This window comes from Petromyzon marinus, chromosome 3 (assembly GCF_048934315.1).
Source record: "Petromyzon marinus isolate PM22_M1 ecotype Great Lakes invasive population chromosome 3, UKy_Petmar_22M1.pri1.0, whole genome shotgun sequence".
In the NCBI taxonomy this organism is placed as follows: Eukaryota; Metazoa; Chordata; class Hyperoartia; order Petromyzontiformes; family Petromyzontidae; genus Petromyzon; species Petromyzon marinus.
Genome location: NC_133669.1, coordinates 12,946,995 through 12,967,908, shown reverse-complemented (window position 1 = coordinate 12,967,908; position 20,914 = coordinate 12,946,995). Strand labels below are relative to the sequence as shown.

Sequence of the window (20,914 nt, the reverse complement as noted above, 5' to 3'; positions counted from 1 at the left end):
TTTATTTTAAAACCTTTAGTCGCTGAATGATCGTCTCACAACAAGTGACATTGTTGTTTTCTAATATTAAATTAGAATCTCGAGTTCCAAAAAAGGAAGTTAACTTATGATAGGTCATTTGTTATTCTGCACCATCTTCCGTAGTGACCCTGCATGTATATCTAAGTGAGCCCTGAAGCTATAATTTACGGTTCCAATATCCACATCAAATCAAGAAGTGTGTTTAGTTATAATAGCCACTATATATCATTTTGATTCCCTTTCAACATGATTGCTGTTCCACCTGGAAGTGATCTGCCCTTCAGGGTCAGAGTTCAAAATCCACACGTTGCCTTTTGCCTTTCAACATAAGGTTGGTGACCTCTATGTCCCAACACTGTGTGCCAAACCTCTATTGGTGCATTTCTCCTCTCTTACTCATTACTCCTTGTGTTATCCTGTGCTGAATTAAGTCAGGTAAGCAAATCGATCAAGCATCCAAATATAATTCTAGATTTGAAGCTTTCGTGACTGCAAGGATTCATATTCTTTGTTTTTTTCGGTAAAGTCCCGTAGTTAAAACATATACAAAATAAACGAAAACTAAATTAAATCACGACGTTTCGGGCACAACACAAGCGTCCTCCTTCAGGTCGGGACAACGTAGTGAAAAAAACAAAGACTATGCATCCAAATATAATCGCATCTCAAGACACTATACACTAGTTAGCACCGCAATTGAACAGCATAAACCAATTCGTGCATGGGTGGCATTGCAAATACTATGCCAGCTTAAGAATAATGACACTTCACTCCCACGTAATATCACTTTTACAAGCACCCCCAAACTGCACTCGCTTGCCCTTTTCTAGCCGTTGATCCTCCGATTCTAGAACCACTGCATGACAAACAGCGTCTGATCTGTTTAATAAGCCGTGCACAAGGTGTCGCTTCTTCACCAAATACAAACAAACATGCTTAATCCGGCTTCAGAAATGCCTAGCAGACACCTCCACAATAAGAGATTTTGTCCCCTGTCAACTGCCACGTTTCCTTAGACCAGTAATAAATGCGGGCGGCAGGAGGTGAATTATCAGTGCTGATTTTACCAGCAAGCTGATAATCTTTCGATTTAAAGCTTTCGTGACTGCAAGGATTCATCTTCTTTGGTTCTTTCGGTAAAGTCACGTAGAATGAGAATAAAATAATAAAATAAAACAATAAAATTCTCATGACGTTTTGGCCACAACACAAGTGTTTTATTTTTTATTTTATTATTTTATTCTCATTCTACGTGACTTTACCGAAAGAACCAAAGAAGAAGCTGATAATCCTCACACTATTGCTAGTTTCAAACCTCGTAAACAAAGCAGCTGCCTAATATACTGTGTCCAGAGGTGTATCCTTAAACTCAATACCAGAATAGTACATACTGTACTTAGATTAAAACAGATCAGCTCTCACCTGTGCAAGCTCATACGGTGAACAACGTTGATAAGGCAAGTGGTCAGGTAAAAAAAAACAACTATCATAATTGTTTTACATTATTTATAAATGAAATGGCAGACGTCCATTCCAGCATCAGTGGCACAGATACTTTACCCCACTATCCCATCACTTCACATTGATTCGCATGCTGAACGTGACTAGTGTTTGACTTGGGGAACTGTGTTAAAGGATGCAAGCTTATAATCACCTCCCTGAAATATCAAACTTCATTGCCAGTAAGAATAATTATTGTAGCTTTCTGAATGCCTCAATTGTATTTTTACAACCTAAATTAAAATAAATGTGGCAGTAGAGCCTGATATTTGAGAAAATTGTACCAAAATATCACTTTCGTGGAATTACAATCTCACTTCCCTATTGCTCATGTAGATTAAGCAACATAACTCTCAAGTGAAATTAATGAGGGCTGATAAGACCAGCCTGGAGCAGATCAATAACGACACCCTGCCACAAACTACCGACTGAACCAAGCAACTGCCCATGTTTCTATCATTCTATCATTAGTCAAACAAAGCTATCTAAGTTGGAATGCACTGCACAGTTTTACACACTGGACTTTCATCATAAAACACTTTTTAAAAGTTTTTTTTTTTTCCCAAGGTCTATAAACCTAATAAATACTGTTATCTATGTTTCCCAAACACATTTTTCTAGTAATTATTTTTTTCGGAAATTGTAACGTCTGATCCACAAATTGTGGGGGAAAAAGATTCTTGATTATTATTATTTTTTTAAAATATATTTAAACAAAATAAGCATTTTTAAAAGTGTGTTTACCATTATTAAATGAAAAAAAGTTACACAATAATGACACTATCTTAAAACCTTAGATTACTTAAAAAATAAACATAGCCTTTGAAAATGATCCATGATTAGTATACAATTTACTTATCAACATATTTTGAATACAGCATGTTTTTTAATATATTGGCTGTGGCTTTTGGCAACTGGCAATGTGAAAATAATTAAGTGGCATTGCTCGCTTTGGATGGAGTCTGAGATGTTTCCAGTCAAACATTTGGGAAATACTTAAGAGTTATTGTGGGGAGGGAGAGGAGACCCTGAGCTGGTGGTGGGTGGAGGAGTCAGTGAGGCAGGCGATGGCAGGAAGGGAATAATGGGCCCAAGTTTTAAAGTGTTTATTGGCAACTGTCACTGTTAATGTTGAAGATTTATGAATTGGCAATGAATTTCACAAGCTTCTAAAACATTGTGTTCTGTCAAACCTGCCAATTACCTAACTTACTTTATCACCACCAGCTTGCCAGTGAGCCTAATTTAAAGATTTAAACGTATATTTTACAATGCCTCCTTTAGAAACACATTTACAATGGTAAGTTAGAAAGTTTGAGTGCTTGACAAGCCATCCACAGAGTCGGTTATGTAATGGCATAGATCCATTCACCACATTACATGGCATAACATCTGTTGATCAAGACTGCTTAAACTTTCCACATGTATTTTTTACATGTTTAAAATGGCTATTATTAGCTAATATATGGTTGTGCAAAAATGATGTTATTTTTTATGGTCAATATATTTCAGTATAGATAATAAAAATACGTGTTTTCAATCAATTTACCATTGATATGCAAGTACTTCTAGGGAACAATGTTTATTGACATATGATGCATGTTTTCCCCCTCACATAAGACTGCAAACTACTCTCTGGGAAGTCAACATTGATCGTCCATGAGGACTGTGGAATCCTTACTGCTGGGTCACAACCACCAATGAAGAAGATGAGCTCCACCTGACACGTTGGAGCATGTAGACACTTAAACATTTTGACTTTTGAGGGAAAAAACAGGCAAAGGCGTATTCGGAGAGTGCAGAACAATTAACCTCAGACATCTTTCATCAAGGCACCACATGCCGTAGACGCTACATCGTCCAGAGCCTCTGTGGCTCAACCATAACATGCTTCATTAGTGCATGGCAGAACCAGGCCCCATGCCTGCAGGGAGCCCATCATCCTCCAAGGACCTTCCCGCCTACAAGTGGGGCATCTATCACAAAACACTACTGTTCTTCCTTGAAGGTTATGGCAAACAGAAGTCATCTAAACAAAATAAATTAAACCGGCAAATATTTTATGTCGACTTTGGTTTCATTTTGTTACGGTTACCACAAGATTTATGAACGCGAGATGTCCGGCAAGTCACACCACAGAGATTCTTGACATTTTGTGAAACAGTCATGGAGGTATTCCTCATATGGCATTTAATGAGGAATATTCCTGTTTTGACATATTGTCGCACATGTCTACATATCAGTTACATGCATTGTTATACAAGATATATCATAAATACAAATCGAAAACTTTAGTTTCACACGTTCAGGCTGAAATAGATAAATTTACATGGCTAAACCGAAGTCTAATGACACAAAATGAGAATGAATGCTTTTGGAATTATAGTGAGTAAAGAAAAAAGTCTTGTAACGATTAAATGTTTGCATTCCAAATTTACTCCTAAAAATATGTGTCCAAGTGAATATTTAACTGTAAAATTTGTAAAAAGCCAAAGGTCTACATTAATTGCACACTGTTTCACTGAACACATACCAACACCATAAGTATACAAATTAAGATCTATAACTTATGAAAGATAAAGTTACATTTCAGTATTCAGCCACATTGACTGACACTGAATTTAGAGTGCTATATATTCCACAGGTCAGCTAGATAAAAACACATATTTGTTTGGCTTCTTTAGAGGAATTACAAAACTATGACTAAAAAGTAGAGAACATAGTTTGTTATTGTTAAGATGCTAGTGACTAGGAATTAGTTAAATTGTCCAGTAAAACAAACAAAAAATACACTTTACTACGATGTGGAGGATAAAACCTACAACATTGCAGTGAACTAAGTCAAGAGACTAGTTACATTGGACAAGGAAAAAATAAAAAAATCTGCTACTTATGTTGCAAATCCCTATACGATTTTTTTTTCACTTTATGGGGTTTTATGCTTACTAATTTATTTAATTTGTTCCCATGATGAAGTTATCTCCACGACATTCACGAATGTTAAATTCAGTTCCACGTTATTCCTCTTTTATTAACATTGCAACCCCACAATTTTGTTGTCATTTTGGCATCACGTACATAGCCCGTTGGCCCATACAAGTTTCCACATGTGGAAAATGGTAAGGAATAAGGAGGGATTCCTCTGCGGGTCATGTTGTTGCATGAACTGAATATACCAATGCTACTGTGTTGTACAGAGAATATGAAGTAACATTTTCTGTTATTGCTCTCTCCTTACATAATTTTTAATTAAACATGAAATAGTTTGTTTTTGGTCAATTGAATGCATGTGTGTATGCAGTTGTGTACACGTGCGTTTGTGTGAGTGGGCGTGCACATTCCCACACCAAACCAGTGTCTGTCTGGACAGTCTGGCAGGTCAAGGTGCTGGCTTGCCTTCCTCGGAAACCGGACCAACATGAATGCACCTGAACAGAAAATATTGCTCTGATATGTCTTTTAACGATGCCTTTAGTATTTCTTACAAATGTAAATTTCAAGCCTTATTTTAAAGAGTGTAATAACACATTGTACATGGGCTTGCAAGGTCACGACAGATGAGGTTATTTCACCGACTTTGGCATAATTGTTTCCAATGACAACTTTCCTTGGAAATGTTTTCCATGTTACTTTGATAAAGACCATCGTTGTTGAGCTGGATGTAGTTTAAAGCTTGCCAACATTTATTAGTACGTAGCATTAGTATGGAAATTAAAAACAAATCACCCATGGAAATATGAGGTTTGTATGAGGCCAAGTTAGGCCCTTTTTCAGCTTCAGAATTGTTTCTTTGCGAGTGCTTGCTCTACCTCAACACTCTTCCCTCCCCAATTCAGGCCCCCACTTTAACAGGAGGTTAATGGCACTCAGGTGTGTTATTTGTTAAGATTCTTGGCATTTAGTTGAAATATAAGCTCGAATAGCCAAACCAAGATATCCTCCCGAATGATTGTAATGCATGTGGCAAATTAGCAAGGCATGGAAATACTGTAACGCCACAATAAAATTTATGGTACGATTTATGTTTATATATTTTTTTACTTCTTCTTGTGATATACAGTTGTTGGGCTTATGAAAGTGTAACAAAGTAATATTGAGTTAAGCTGAATTTGAATTGATTCGTATATATGGTGACTATATGCAGCAACAAAAATATGCGTGCATGACATTGCCTAAGATACATACCATGTATATATATCTATTGTTCATGAATTAATAGTAAGTAGAAGCTGTGTATTGTGGAATACACTGGTAATACAATCATTTGGATGGCAGCTGTGGTATATCACATCATTTGGAAACTTCAAAACACGCCGGGCTGTGACACATCCAGGAGTTGGTTGTGCAGCAAGTGAATTTGTGAACCCATCTGTGCGGGCTGTTTAATGTTTTGCCCCAGAACGCGTGGGTTATTGATGGGTACTCCACTTTCCTGCTACATGCACAAATAAGAAATGACCAAGCTTCCATATGCAAGACCCCCCCCCCCACCACCAAAAGATACTGAGACTCAGTGAGGCTATCCTGCATAAACTCCTGTACATTCGTAGATATTTATAAAACAGAAATAACCTTACGGAGCTGAGTGACGATTCCGATGGCAAAATATGTTACGATCACAATGTTTACATGATTTTGCATTGCATACAAAAAGTAGTCAAATTACAAAGGCTGTATTCTCTATTACAATGTTTAGCTCGCAGTTTCAGTGACGAGTACACTGCTTTGCGAGCAGCACCAATGAGAGGATTAATTAAAAACGTTGCGACCATGTACTTTTCATATCTTATTCTCATAATATTTTTTGGCAGAATTTATAAATGCTCTAAAAGATTTCAGCGCTCGAACAAATCATCCAGGTATGCACTCGTGTTGATAAAGTCGTGCTCAGCTGTACCTACCTCGCAAAGCAATACATTTCGATTAAAAGCTTTCGTGACTGCAAGGATTCATCTTCTTTGGTTCTTTCGGTAAAGTCATGTAGAATGAGAATAAAATAATAAATTGATAAAATAAAATAACACAATAATATTCTCACGACGTTTCGGCCACAACACAAGCGGCCTTCATCAGGTGACTTTACCGAAAGAACCAAAGAAGGTAATACATTTCCTTAAGCATCTTTACAATGCATCGCAGCTGCGTGAATACCACAAATACGCACGATATTATAATTTACCTACTCTCATAAACACTCGGCTAGGCACTCTAATGTCTCGTTTTATAAAAGACGCATGCTAAATTGCACGCACTAAATGGCCTATATATTTGTCAACCCAGCCACCGTTAAATAAGTGGCTACACAGAGCCTCTGTGGCTTGGTGTGTGTCTTCTACAAGTTGCACGGTGTTCACCCTTGTGAGCAGTGAATGGTGTGCATTCCTTGTTAAACTTTATAAGCAAGAATCATTGGCAGCACTGAAGTTTAATGGGAAAAGTTGACACCATGTGGTGAGACAATCGTAATAGGTGCATGTTTTAAATAAAATTAAATTTATGAGTTAGCCGATTGTTATAGGCATTGTTACTGCAGCTGCAATAAATTCCTGGGAATGTACTGATTACTTAATTTAATTAATTAATTCTCCAAACATAAGTTCACCATGTTTACCTAATTACTGTTCACCTGAAATAACGTGTAGTATTGCCATCGTAGGTTTTAAGAGCTCTTTTTCACTACATATGCTAGGATATTGATTGATAATGAACAATAGCATCCACAGCTGCATGAAGGCCTACCTAGGCTGTGCCAATGATGGTGGTTGCTTGACCATACTTCACCATGCTGATAACTGTAGATTGTTGCCCAAGACCAGTTCAGATATAATTCGCCACTGATGTTAACCCACAGGCAGGAATCGAACTCGGCTCACTAGATTGACAGTGCAGTGCACGAACCACTGCGTCACTTCTCCACCCCCAACGACGTAGGTATTTAAACTTAATTTTTACATTGCAGATTCACCAGCGGTGTTAGTGAAGGCTTGTTGATGAAAGCAATATGACCAGCTTAACCCCAAGAAGACAATCTGACAACTTAAGTATTCACTGTGCGTGAACCGAAAAGGAAACATCCCAGTGGACTCCACCAACAAAAAAGGTGGAAAGAAATATTTTTCTTTTTTTGAAACAAAATGCATAGTTGCTGGAGACTTAAGAGCCTAGACACAGAGAGAGAGGAGGCTTTTTGGATGGGAGGACCACCCAGAGGTAGAAGTACAAGGCCATACTCTGACTCCGACATCCACTTGACTCTTCTTAAAAGAGGCAAGGGAGATTGGCAGGCGAACACAAACATGCCACTTGAAAGGCCATTTTCGGATGGACAGCCTCTTTTCTTTACACTATCCTGATGATTATAGCCAGGAAAAAATAGTAACTTTCTTAGTTACACTCGTGTTTAGGAGTCCATATTGTACCCACGGAATGCTTATAGTGCATTTAATCAACTTTATTTTTAAACTACCTTCAGGATTTTGGATCAAACTGTATTATTCTAAATGTCCCTTAGATTTTGTTAGCATGTCTAAGATATTGGTTTGTATACACATATACCAATAAATAAAACAGTGAAAGAGATCGGTTAGTCCATTTGTTTTGGGTAAGACCCATTGATCTTAGCTCTTTTTCATCGGCGACTCGTGGCTAAAATTACGTGACTAAATGTGAGGTGCACAAACAGCTATCGGAATTTCACATCTCTCCTAAGTGAAGGTACTTAAACCCATTTTCGTTCATTTGACTTTAAAACAGTATGCACGGTGCACTAAATTTAACCAGAGAAGACGATAACGCTCTCATTGGTTTCTAATCCCGAAATTAAAATATTATCTTGACTTTGTGCAGTCCGTACTTACGGATTCCACACTCGCCATAACCACACCTATATGCAACCACAAAAATGTAAGAAGCCAGAAGGATTAAAAACAAAATGTCCAGTCATCAAATGTGCTTGACACAAATGTGTTCATATATTGTGATCTACTTCTACATGTAATAAGTACATTACTTTTTTGTTTACTCGATATCTATCATATATATCCACCCTAACTAGCATGGTCAAGTATAGTCAAACTAGGGGTTGTTCGGGGGCACCTCTGGCGCCCCTCACAACCATTTACAGCCTTCGGCCAGGAATGTCATAAAAAAATTGCACATGAACGACACATTCAGGCAAGCACCCGATGCTCCATTTTGAAGTGAAACATATTTTGAATCGTATTGTTTTTTTTTAATTAGATAATTTCGTGTGAATTTCCTCTCATCGTTAAGTAGATGGCCTTGCTGGGGGTTTAGTTCGATGCGGACTTTCACCCGCCCCTCTATAGCCACGCCAAGCGTTGGTTGGCTGCTTCGTCCCGGTCACGTGACGCACTTGAACCAACCCGTGCCGCGTTAGTCACAGAATGACAGAATCACAGACCTGGGTGTTTATATATTAGGATAACCTTCATGACTGGCACTGGTTCGGCAGGCATTCATCAGCCGAGAATTAACAAAGGGCTTTAAGTTAAAATTGTTGTTATCTTTATGGGAGGAGTAATGCAATGGCTCACGCACTGTGCTATCAAAACAAAGACCTGAGTTTGATTCCTGTCCAAGGCTAACATCAATAGCGAGTCATAGCTGAGATGGAGCTGGCCCACGCACGTCCTCACCTTAACAAAGCTAACAAAATAATAATTGTGGTGAAGTAGGTCAAACAACCCCCATGACAGGCACTGTGTGGGCAGGTTTTCGTACAGCAGATGGATTGACAGAGCCGTGAATTAACATTTAACAGTTTAACACATTGGCTTTCATGACCAATATTATCTCCATATATATAAAAGGCAAAGTTGTGATTGTGTGTCTGTTCAAAATGTTTGGCGTACTTCCCGATATGCAACCAACTTGAAATTTGCCATGTGGGTACTTTCCAGACTGTACACCATGCAAAAATGATAAAACTACACTTTTGAAAACAAATTTGGGGGGGGGAGCTCAATAATGCATATTTTTATTGCACGGCAAGTGAGCTGTGACGTCAAATCTGTCACGTGACCCGCGCATGTGGAAGCGTAACCCATTGTAGTGTAGTGGTTAGCGCGCTGTGTATGTGTGGCAACGTGGAATGTTCGAACGCTCACTGCGGAGGAGAGGCTGCCACTCCTCTGTCGGGAGCTGGGCCGGTACCGCCTGGATCTCTGTGGCATTCAGGAGGTCCAGTGGACCGGTTCTGGCTCCTGCCACCATGAGGGATGGACAGTCCTCTACTCGGGGCAGCAGACTGCCAAACAACAGGGTGTGGCTCTTCTTTTGAACAAAATAATGAAGGGGGCGTGGGAGCGTGGTGGTGAGGTGTGGGAAGCTGTAAGCCCCAGGCTACTTTGGGCTCGCCTTCCCCTCAACTGGAGACGAGGAGTGGTGGTCGTGGTTACTTATGCCCCCACTGAAGACGAACATCCGTGGAGGGATGCAGGCAAAGCCGATGAGTCAGATGCCTTCTATGACCTCCTGTCACAGGTACTGGCTAAAATGGCCCCTCGGGATAGAGTCATCTTGTTGGGTGACTTCAATGCCCGAGTTGGTCATGATGCTGGCACCTGGTCTGGAGTGATTGGAGGGCATGGGCCAGATCAGCTCCTACAACAACGGTAGGAGTCTGCTAGTTTTTTGTGCAGCCCATGGGCTTGTAATTACCAACACGCTGTTCCGGCATCGGCGCATCCACACAACATCATGGATGCATGCCGGGTCCAAGCAAGAATATCTGCTGGACTACAAAGTGACGGACCAGCGGATGTAAGCCCATGTCCTCGACACCAGGACCTACCGTGGAGCTGATCTGCCCTCTGACCATCGACTTGTCATCTGTAAGATGTGCCTGCCATTCTTCTGCTCCAGTGGTGGGTATACACCCAGGACCCCATTCCAACCTAAAGTGGCCTGGTCTCAGTTATCTGATGAAAGTTGCAAGCGAGAATTTCAACATCGCTTGCGGCTGGGGTTGGCATCGTCCCCTACTCCTCCTGATGTCGAGGGTAAATGGGCAAGGTTTAGCACTGTGACTCATGCAGCTGCAATGGCTGCTTTGGGTACGCGGTCCAGACCTCCCCAGAGACCCTGGCTGACAGAGGAGGTGTTCAGGAAAGTTGAGAAAAAGCGACAGGCCCACTGTCATCAGCTACAGAATCCCATGTCAGAGAATGAGGAGGCTTACCGCAGCCTTCGCTCAGAGGTTCTGAGAGCCGTGAGGCGCTGCAAGGATGGGTGGTGGTCGCGGGTTGCTGAGGAGATGGAGTCTGCCTCAGTGGCCCGCGATCACAAATCTCTATTTAACTCCATCAAAAAAGTAACCTGCAGCACCACACCTATTACCATCATTAGGGGAAAAAACGGTGATCCAATCTCCGACCCCCAGGAACAGGTTTGCAGATTTGCTGAGCAGTTCTGTGAGGTCCTGGGGGAGGGAAAATCCCTCAGCCAGGAAAACATCGTGGCACAAAGTGGGGATGACCCTGCTGAGGCTGCGGTGCCTCAAATATTGGAAGAAGTCACCCCCTGTGAGTGGCTGGCTGAGGTGCCATCTGTTGAGGAAGTACTGAAGGCGATCCGGAGTCTAAGACCAGGAAAGGTAGCGGTCAGAGATGATCTCCAAAGCGAAATGCTGAGGGAGGGTGGCGTTTGTGCACAGACTGCCCTGTATGACGTAATAACAACAGTCTGGACCACTGGACGAGTTCCACAGGATTGGAAGGATGCCCTTGTGGTCCCCCTCTTTAAGAAGGGCGACTGCACAGACTGTAACAACTATAGGGGCATCTCACTCCTCAGTGTGCCAGGAAAGGTCCTGGCAAGGATTATTCAACATCGCCTTGCCAGGCACGCTGAGGAGAGGCTTGCACAGCCCCAATGCAGTTTCAGGAATGGGCAGTTGTGCACAGATGCCATATTTTCTGTCCGTCTGCTACAGCAGAGGTTTAGGGAATTCCAGCAGGACCTACATCTCTGCTTTATTGACCTGGTCAAGGCCTATGATACCATCAGTAGGCCTGGGCTCTGGGTTCGTCGTGCTTTTGGAGTCCCTGACCCCCTGCTCACGATCATTAAGGACCTTCATGATGGTGAGCGGGCCTGGGTAAAACTACGTGGCCAGGGGTCAGAGACATTCCCTGTACACCTTGGGGTGCGACAGGGATGTCCTCTGGCTCCCACATTATTTAACATCTATTTTGACCACGTAGTTCATGAAGCCTTCAATAGCTGTACCGGGGGAATCTCCATTTGGTACAGATATAATGGGAGGCTGATCGATGCCCGGGTGCGGTCAAGGGATGGCTCCCTATTGCTCAACCACGTTATGTATGCCAATGATTTGGTAATAGCTGCTCATTCAGAGGAGGAGTTGGAGACGCTGCTGCTGCTGAGACTGGAGCGTACCACTAAGAGATGGGGCCTTACCATCAGCCCCACCAAAACTAAGCACCTGCCTGGGTATTTTGTACCGTCAGACACTCCACCCCCACAACTCCCAATCGGTGATGGGGCAGTTGTGGAGAGAGTGGAGAGTTTCCCATACCTGGGCAGTGTGCTTATGACCGGCTCCAGTTTAACAGCAGAGGTCTCACTCCGAATCAGTCGAGCGGCAATATCTTTTCATCGGTTGCGTAATGCTGTGTGGAATCTACCTGGTCTGTCGCTCCGCACTAAGCTTCAGGTCTTCTCGGCCACGGTCATTCCCTCCCTTCTCTACGCTTGCGAAACGTGGACCCCCCTAATGGAACATCTTCGCCAGTTAAAAACATTTAGGCTAGCCTTCCTACGATCCATCCTGGGTTTGACCAGGCTGGATTGTGTGAGGAGCTCACAAATCTTTGAAAGATCTGGGCAAGGTCTTATCGGTGAGCTCCTCCGGCAGGCAAGGCTGTGTTGGCTGGGTCATGTAGCCCGCATGCCCAGCCACCGCATGCCGAAACAGCTTTTGTTCGGCCAGATCGAGGGGGTTGAATGGGCGCGGCACGGGCTAGAGAAGAGATGGAGTGATGTGGTACAGGAGGACGTGGAGCTGAGTGGACTTGCCGATGACTGGTACCAGCGGTGTCAAGATCGGCCTCTGTGGAGGAGGCTCGTGAAGGATGCTACTGGGCAGTTGGAGGCAGTCGCCCTCCAACAACAATGGAGGGCGGAGGAGCGATGCTCACAACAACGAGCGGAGCGCCAGGTGGCTAAAGCACAGCAGGTTGGCACAGTAGGGGGCACAGGTGGTGCATCAAACAGTCATCTCAGTCATCTTAGTCAGTCGACCAGTGGCACTTGGGTCTGCCCCGTGACCTACCAGCGGACGTTCGACACTTCACGTGGCCTCAAGGTGCACATGGCCTGGCACAAGTGTCGTGGTGACGTCACCGCCACTTAGTGGCGAATGGCGGCTGTTGTTGTTGTCGTCTGTGTGTGTGTGGAAGCGTAACGCATTGTAGGGTAGTGGTTAGCGCGCTGCGCTACGAACCCGGTGACCCGAGTTTGATTCCCGCTTACGGCCACCACCGCTGATGATTATTTCAACTGCTCCTGGGCCTCCCCTAGGTCGACTCAGCCTCAAACGAGTAACTGCTGTGGTGTGTCAACATCGCTACTGGGGAGACAAAGGCGGCTGGGCGTGGTGCTGTCACCCACCCCCTCGTGTGCCGTGCCGGCCTTCATAGGTGCTGACCAACAGCACTTGCCCCCTACAGTCTCTTCTCTTTTATTATCTTTCAAAGTCTCCGCGCACGCATGCTCATGCGAGGCATTTGCCTCTGGAACGGTGGCCTATAGGTCCAAAATAATTTGCCAGCCAGCACGCCATGAGCCCCGCGGTGGGAACAGGCTGTTCCATTTTCACGTCCGTCACCTTTAAATTAGTTTATTTAGCGTTTTTCTGGAGATATGTATTAAACTTTAAAGTTAGTTTGCCTATTTTTATTTATTTATTTCCCTTCGCCGCAGTGCTGGGTCACAACGCAGCTAGCTCCACTTGCACAAAGCGCCCACGAGGTTACCCCCCGGCAATCCACATGCGCCCTCACCCAAGGTAAGTCACACACTTTTGTATTATACGCTTTTAGATAAGACGTAAGTCCCACTAATTTGTCTTATAAGCATTTATCTCATTACACTTTGCACTGCCCACATTTATTTGCCCCTAGCAACGCACACACGATCGCCACATTTTCTTTCGCCTTACACATGCAGCTAAAACACACCAAACACGTACATTCTTCACTGTGTGGTGTCCTCTTCTCCCCACCACACCCCAATGACACCCCAATGCGTCCTGAAGCTACTATAGAACCCCTACATATCATTATTATAGCGCTTACATCACATTATTGTCGCGTTGCCGGGGGGACCGGCCCAGCCCCCAACCTGCCAAGGTCATACCTCGGCGGGCTGGGAAATCTAGGCGAGCCCGGGGGCTCTGCACGGGACTAGGCCTCACCACGGCACTCTGTCTGCTTACTACTTTGTGCTATACATTCCATATATACTGCTATACATTTTGATTTAAAGCTTTCGTGACTGCAGGGGATTCATATTCTTGGTTCTTTCGGTAAAGTCACGTAGAAGGGAAACAATAAAATAATAATGTTTTATATTTTTATTATTTTATTGTTTCCCTTCTACGTGACTTTACCGAAAGAACCAAGAATATGAATTACTGCTATACAGTCAGCATGTACTACTGTAGTGCTAGCAGGTACCACCACAGTCACTATGCACTGCTGTCATCATAGCAGGTACCACCACTGTCGCTTTCCCTGCTCTAATCATAGCAGCTTACACCACAGTATGCATGCACTGCTGTAGGGAAAGCAGGTACCACCACACGTTGCACTGCTGTAATCATAGCAGGGACCACTACAGTCACTATGCACTGCTGTAGTTAAAGCAGGTACCAAAGTCCGTATGCACTGCAGTAGCTAAAGCAGTTACCACCACTGTATGCACTGCTGTAATCATATCAGCTACCACCACAGTCAGTATGCACTGCTGTACTGATAGCAGGTTACACCACAGTCACTAGCCACTGCTATAGTGATACCACGAACCACTACAGTCGGTTTGCACTGCTGTAGTTTAATCAGGTACCACAACTGTCAATGTGCACTGCCGTAGTGATAGTGCATGCCGTCGATGTATGTGTGCGTAAGTCCATGTGTGTGTGTTAGTCAATGTGTGGGCGTGGTGTGCGTGTGCAGACTGCTCTTTTTAATTACAGTTACTTATTTTCACAATAAAAATGCCTGCGTCTAAGTCCATGTGTGCGTGTGGGTTGATGTGCATGTATGCGCGGCGTTGTGTGTGTTTGTGTAAGTCGATTTGTCTGTATGTGTGTGAGTCAGTGTGTGTGTGCGTCTGTGTGTCAGAGTCGATGTGTTTGTGTGTGTGAGTCGATACGTCTGTGTGTTTGTGTCAGTCGATGTGCGTGTGCCTCTATGTGCGTGTGTGAGTACATGTATGTTTGTGTGGAAGTCTATGTGTGTCAGTCGATGTGTGTACGGCAATGTGTGTTCATGTATGTGTGTGTGTGTCAGTCTATGTATGTGTGTGTGAGTCTATGTGTGTCTGTAAGTCGATGTGTGTGCGTGGGTCCATGTGTGTCTGTAAGTCCCTGTGTGTGTGTCTTAGTCGATATGTGTTTCTTTGTAAGTCCATATGTGTGTTTGTGTAGGTCAATGTATGTGTGAGTCTATGTACCATCGAACACTCCACGCGACGCTCACAACGAGCGGAGCGCCGGGTGGCTAAAGCACAGCAGGTTGGCACAGTAGGGGGCACAGGTGCTGCATCAGCCAGTCATCTCAGTCAGTCGACCTGTGGCATCTGGCTCTGGCCCGTGACCTCCTGCCAGCGGGCGTTCGACACCTCACGTGGCCTCAAGGTGCACATGGCCTGGCACAAGTGTTGTGGTGACGTCACCGCCACTTAGTGGCGAATGGCGGCTGTTGTTGTTGTCGTCTGTGTGTGTGTGGAAGCGTAACGCATTGTAGGGTAGTGGTTAGCGCGCTGCGCTACGAACCCGGTGACCCGAGTTTGATTCCCGCTTACGGCCACCACCGCTGATGATTATTTCAACTGCTCCTGGGCCTCCCCTAGGTCGACTCAGCCTCAAACGAGTAACTGCTGTGGTGTGTCAACATCGCTACTGGGGAGACAAAGGCGGCTGGGCGTGGTGCTGTCACCCACCCCCTCGTGTGCCGTGCCGGCCTTCATAGGTGCTGACCAACAGCACTTGCCCCCTACAGTCTCTTCTCTTTTATTATCTTTCAAAGTCTCCGCGCGCGCATGCTCTTGCGAGGCATTTGCCTCTCGAACGGTGGCCTATAGGTCCAAAATAATTTGCCAGCCAGCACGCCATGAGCCCCGCGGTGGGAACAGGCTGTTCCATTTTCATGTCCGTCACCTTTAAATTAGTTTATTTAGCGTTTTTCTGGAGATATGTATTAAACTTTAAAGTTAGTTTGCCTATTTTTATTTATTTATTTCCCTTCGCCGCAGTGCTGGGTCACAACGCAGCTAGCTCCACTTGCGCAAAGCGCCCACGAGGTTACCCCCCGGCAATCCACATGCGCCCTCACCCAAGGTAAGTCACACACTTTTGTATTATACGCTTTTAGATAAGACGTAAGTCCCACTAATTTGTCTTATAAGCATTTATCTCATTACACTTTGCACTGCCCACATTTATTTGCCCCTAGCAACGCACACACGATCGCCACATTTTCTTTCGCCTTACATGCAGCTAAAACACACCAAACACGTACATTCTTCACTGTGTGGTGTCCTCTTCTCCCCACCACACCCCAATGACACCCCAATGCGTCCTGAAACTACTATAGAGCCCCTACATATCATTATTATAGCGCTTACATCACATTATTGTCGCGTTGCCGGGGGGACCGGCCCAGCCCCCAACCTGCCAAGGTCATACCTCGGCGGGCTGGGAAATCTAGGCGAGCCCGGGGGCTCTGCACGGGACTAGGCCTCACCACGGCACTCTGTCTGCTTACTACTTTGTGCTATACATTCCATATATACTGCTATACATTTTGATTTAAAGCTTTCGTGACTGCAGGGATTCATATTCTTGGTTCTTTCGGTAAAGTCACGTAGAAGGGAAACAATAAAATAATAATGTTTTATATTTTTATTATTTTATTGTTTCCCTTTCCCTTCTACGTGACTTTACCGAAAGAACCAAGAATATGAATTACTGCTATACAGTCAGCGTGTACTACTGTAGTGCTAGCAGGTACCACCACAGTCACTATGCACTGCTGTCATCATAGCAGGTACCACCACTGTCACTTTCCCTGCTCTAATCATAGCAGCTTACACAACAGTATGCATGCACTGCTGTAGGGAAAGCAGGTACCACCACACGTTGCACTGCTGTAATCATAGCAGGGACCACTACAGTCAATATGCACTGCTGTAGTTAAAGCAGGTACCAAAGTCCGTATGCACTGAGTAGCTAAAGCAGTTACCACCACTGTATGCACTGCTGTAATCATATCAGCTACCACCACAGTCAGTATGCACTGCTGTACTGATAGCAGGTACCACCACAGTATGCACTGCTGTATTAATAGCAGGTTACACCACAGTCACTAGCCACTGCTATAGTGATACCACGAACCACCACTGTCCGTGTGCACTGCCGTAGTGATAGTGCATGCCGTCGATGTATGTGTGCGTAAGTCCATGTGTGTGTGTTAGTCAATGTGTGGGCGTGGTGTGCGTGTGCAGACTGCTCTTTTTAATTTCAGTTACTTCTTTTCACAATAAAAATGCCTGCGTCTAAGTCCATGTGTGCGTGTGGGTTGATGTGCATGTTTGCGCGGCGTTGTGTGTGTTTGTGTAAGTCGATTTGTCTGTATGTGTGTGAGTCAGTGTGTGTGAGTCAGTGTGTGTGTGCGTCTGTGTGTCAGAGTCGATGTGTTTGTGTGTGTGAGTCGATACGTCTGTGTGTTTGTGTCAGTCGATGTGCGTGTGCCTCTATGTGCGTGTGTGAGTACATGTATGTTTGTGTGGAAGTCTATGTGTGTCAGTCGATGTGTGTACGGCAATGTGTGTTCATGTATGTGTGTGTGTCAGTCTATGTATGTGTGTGTGAGTCTATGTGTGTCTGTAAGTCGATGTGTGTGCGTGGGTCCATGTGTGTCTGTAAGTCCCTGTGTGTGTGTCTTAGTCGATATGTGTTTCTTTGTAAGTCCATATGTGTGTTTGTGTAGGTCAATGTATGTGTGAGTCTATGTACCATCGAACACTCCACGCGACGCTCACAACAACGAGCGGAGCGCCGGGTGGCTAAAGCACAGCAGGTTGGCACAGTAGGGGGCACAGGTGCTGCATCAGCCAGTCATCTCAGTCAGTCGACCTGTGGCATCTGGCTCTGGCCCGTGACCTCCTGCCAGCGGGCGTTCGACACCTCACGTGGCCTCAAGGTGCACATAGCTTGCCACAAGCGCTGTGGTTACGTCACCGCCACTTAGTGCCGAATGGCGGCTGTTGTTGAGTCTATGTATGTATGTGTGAGTCGATATGTGTGTGTGTAAGTCTATGTGTGTGTGTGAGTCCAATTGTGTGTGTAACTACATATGTGTGTGTCTAAAGTCGATGTCTGTATGTGAGTCCATATGTGTGTTGTGTGCGTGTAAGTCGATGTGTTTCTATGTGTGTGGGTCGATGTCTGTGTGTAAGTCCATGTGTGTGTCTGCCTTTTTCGCCCGAGCAACGCCGGATACTTACCGCTAGTTCATAATAAAATTTATTTTTGGTTAGATCGTGTAAATATATATTCGTCCTGAAGGTTTTCCACGTAAAGAAAACGTGCCAATCAATTACTACTTCAGCACACCAGTGTGTTGGAGAGTAAACCTATAACATTAACAATTTGAGTATGATGTTTCGCTGGTGATTACAACCAGCTTCATCAGGAAATTTGCCAGAATTGTGAAGAAGCCTTCGTGTTTCGGTCTTAAACAAATTCACGATTGACAAACGGGATGTAAATTACCATTATTATAAAAACAATAATTGCCTTCAGTAAACCACAAAGCCACATGCTTGCTAATGAAAATCGATTTGTCAGTAAAAAGCCTTTATCTTGAGCCCATAAATCACTCCACTACTTCAAATATATTTCCACAATTGTGTCAAATGTTTAACGTGGCCACACGCATGATGAAACGTTTGGTATGTTGACAAACACAAATGTTTAAGATGTGTTATCGTGCAAAATCATACGTGGTAAAATGTTTACTTGGTCATGTTATGTTCCTACAATTACATATCTGAACTTTCCACTTGAATAGCATGCAGGAATTTAAAGAGGTGGCAGCCCATAACCTGAATAGAAGCTATAATTTTTTTTTACCTTTTTCTGTTTCTGTGGGAAACAGCACGACACTTCCTCTGGATTTGTGCATTCACACTATACCCTCGAAGCTTGAAGATGCCGACAGACTGGCAGATAAAATTACACCAAATTATACTGGGTTTATGCTACACCTTTTGAATGTGTTTCTTTCGTAAAGAGCATCAAGTAGTATAACTTCAGTTGTAAATTTTGAAAAATCACTGCCATTTGTATTTAGGCTTTCTACATGAGTATTTCAATATGGAAATATATTTACACATCATGAAAAACAAGTCAAAGTCGCATAATCCTATTGCCTTCATGAAACAATCAGGTTTATTGTATTCTTCGGAATTCATGTGTTTTTTTTTATGCACCAAAAACCGAAAGGTGTGCAAAGAAGAACAAAGAGTTGCATGCTTCGACTTACATCGGGAGGCAGAAAGAGGAATACGTGGATTCGCGAACATGTGCAGGTGAATTACATCTTTCAAACGCTTAAGATAAGTGGGATTGGGTAGAACACATAGCTTGAAGGAATGTCAGCCAGTGGTCAAAAAGAATAGCGTCGAGATGGAGCAATGAAATCAGAAAATGCACAGATACTCGGTGAATTTTTGCATCACAGGACCATGATAACTGGTGATGACAGATCTTAATCCAGCAGTGGATTGATCATGACTGCTGCTGATAAATAATTAACATGGAAATGTGAGAATAACAGGAGCTGCTCTTCACGCAGTGACCTACATGAATCAAAGTGACTCCATACGTTTAATTCCACAAACGTTGGGCTGGCGGGGGTGTTTCCTTTCATCCTGTGTGCACCTCTGCGGCGTACTTCCACTCAATCCAGAGGGGGGCATGGCGGTGAACCCCAGTGATCAGCATGCACGCAGTGCGAGGCGCTGACTGTGCAGATCCTTTTGCAAACTGGGCCGAAAATAATTTAAAAAAGTCTGTGTGTTGTTCATTGTATTGCAGTGATAGTTGCCACAGTCAAATAAGCAGGGATGAAAATCTCTCTTTATAGGTTTTATACAAATATACAAATTGCCAAAAAGTGTCTTGAAATGTGAATGGATTTATTTTGTTATTGGTTGTAAAGCATTGAACCCGCCTCTGTACTTGTGGATTAAACGAGTTGTTACACAACGTTGTGCCAAGGTAAAAATGCACATAGAGGTTACGTAGACTTTAGTGATGCGGTGTTTAGTACGATTTAAAATGTTTACTATTTATCTAGATAAAAACTTATTACGCACTGACAGCGAGTATTTGCAATATTTTTTTGTTTCACAATAGTGACTGTATAAGTAATACTGTACTGCTTTTTCTTATCGGGAAAAAATTAGCGATCAATTTGCATGTAAAATTTTGTAAAGAGCGCAAGCATACAACCTAATATTATTGGGGCATTTGCTGACTTAGTATTGTTCATTGCCTTGTTGATTTAATAAAGCTTTCATTACTGTGGTCATTAATATAGCCTAAATGGAATTAAGTAAAATTGGAAGTGCATATACACATTTAAGTGTGTGGAAAAAAAAAGCATTCATCTGCGTATGCTATTAATTCCTGCACTGGGCTTCAGTGAGTGAACCCCTGTGTAACCAGTGGCTGCTTTAAATTAGCCACGTGATTTATTTTATAATTTGCTTTGAAAAAAATACACATCGCCGTGCAGGTCGTGGTCCAGATGGAACAAGAGCGGTGGAACAAGAGAGCGCTCTTTTTGTGCAGCGGGCAGAAGGGGAGACCCCCCCTCCCCCTATCCGCCATAAGTAACAGCAGAGAGAGATAAAGAAAAAACACTATCTACGACAAGGCGCCACTTTAGCTAACAATCTTGGTTTGATGATCAAAGTCAAGTACAAATGATACAGAAATGGGAAGTACCAGTACGTTTTAAAATTACATGAAATTATGTTATATATATATTTTTATACGTTTTTTTTTTAATTATAGCTTTGCCCGTATAGATGCATCGCATTGCTAAGCCAGCAGAAG

General features: G+C 43.4%; 2 long non-coding RNA genes across 2 annotated transcripts in view; one reads left to right on the top strand and one right to left on the bottom strand.

Annotated features, from left to right (window-relative positions):
* LOC142931009 (uncharacterized) overlaps nucleotides 1–20,914 on the bottom strand; it is a 68,233-nt gene that overhangs the window by 34,928 nt on the left and 12,391 nt on the right. The gene's annotated exons all lie outside the window — the stretch shown is intronic.
* Nucleotides 15,312–20,914, top strand: part of LOC142931004 (uncharacterized) — a 51,433-nt gene continuing 45,830 nt past the window's right edge. The window contains exons 1-2 of the long non-coding RNA XR_012947003.1: nucleotides 15,312–16,126; nucleotides 19,295–19,380. This is a non-coding gene — a long non-coding RNA (uncharacterized LOC142931004). The remainder of the gene's footprint in view (nucleotides 16,127–19,294; nucleotides 19,381–20,914) is intronic.